This window comes from Oncorhynchus masou, chromosome 29, assembly GCF_036934945.1.
Source record: "Oncorhynchus masou masou isolate Uvic2021 chromosome 29, UVic_Omas_1.1, whole genome shotgun sequence".
In the NCBI taxonomy this organism is placed as follows: domain Eukaryota; kingdom Metazoa; phylum Chordata; class Actinopteri; order Salmoniformes; family Salmonidae; genus Oncorhynchus; species Oncorhynchus masou.
In genome coordinates this window covers 87,082,465-87,084,023 of record NC_088240.1, presented here as the reverse complement: position 1 = coordinate 87,084,023, position 1,559 = coordinate 87,082,465, and positions in this window count along the sequence as shown.

Here is a 1,559-nt window from a genome sequence, read left to right as displayed (position 1 = left end):
AGGGAATAGGGCACTACTTAGTAGTATAGAGGGAATAGGGCACTACTTAGTAGTAGAGAGGGAATAGGGCACTACTTAGTAGTAGAGAGGGAATAGGGCACTACTTAGTAGTATAGAGGGAATAGGGCACTACTTAGTAGTAGATAGGGAATAGGGCACTACTTAGTAGTAGAGAGGGAATAAGGCACTACTTAGTAGTAGAGAGGGAATAGGGCACTACTTAGTAGTAGAGAGGGAATAGGGCACTACTTAGTAGTAGAGAGGGAATAGGGCACTACTTAGTACTATAGAGGGAATAGGGCACTACTAAGTAGCCAGTCAGTCATTCAGTCAGCCAGCCAGTCAGTCAGTCAGTCAGTCAGTCAGACAGTCAACTAGTCAGCCAGCCAGTCAGTCAGCTCATCAGCTGTTCAGTCAGCCACAGTCAGTCAGTCAGTCAGCCAGTCAGCTGTTCAGTCAGCCAGTCAGCCAGCCAGTCAGTCAGTCAGCCAGTCAGCTGTTCAGTCAGCCACAGGCAGCCAGCCAGTCAGCTGTTCAGTCAGCCACAGGCAGCCAGCCAGTCAGCTATTCAGTCAGCTGTTCAGTCAGTCAGCCAGCCAGCCAGTCAGTCAGCTGTTCAGTCAGCCAGTCAGTCAGCCCGCCAGTCAGCAGTTCAGTCAGCCAGTCAGCTGTTCAGTCAGCCAGTCAGTCAGCCCGCCAGTCAGCAGTTCAGTCAGCCAGTCAGCAGTTCAGTCAGCCAGGCAGTCAGCTAGCCAGTCAGCAGTTCAGTCAGCCAGTCAGCAGTTCAGTCAGCCAGGCAGTCAGCTAGCCAGTCAGCAGTTCAGTCAGCCAGTCAGCTGTTCAGTCAGCCAGGCAGTCAGCTAGCCAGTCAGCCAGTCAGCCAGTCAGCTGTTCAGTCAGCCAGGCAGTCAGCTAGCCAGTCAGCCAGTCAGCAGGTCCATTCTCTGAACATCTCCATAATGCATCTGGATTCTAAAAGTGATTTTCATAACAAGGCCTGGGATGGGAAGTGGGAAGTTGTATCATTTGGAGAGATCAGATAATGCCTTGAGGTAATGACCACTCTGGCCTGAGCTCCATCTTGGCTATGGGGAAAATCGATATCAGCTGTTGAGCAGATGGGAAAAACATTGAGTTATATTGCTGTAGTTCAGTGATAACCTCTTAAGAGTGTCACTCAACGGTTAGCTACTCTGCTTCGAGCCCTCTTCCTCCCTCCCTGCCTGTCCGGCTGTGTCTGTGTACGCCGGTTTGTCAGCCTACAGCTTAGTGGGAGGCTGGACATCCACCCCCCCCCCCAAACACACACTTCCAACCCTCCTCTGAAAAGAATGATGGCTTCCTAGTTGCTGATGGTAGCTAATGGGATATCCAGTGGTATTAAAGTGGTAACAGTTAGATGATAGCTAATGGGATATCCAGTGGTATTAAAGTGGTCACAGTTAGATGATAGCTAATGGGATATCCAGTGGTATTAAAGTGGTCACAGTTAGATGATAGCTAATGGGATATGGGATATCCAGTTGATTAGCTAATGGGATATCCAGTGTTATTAAAGT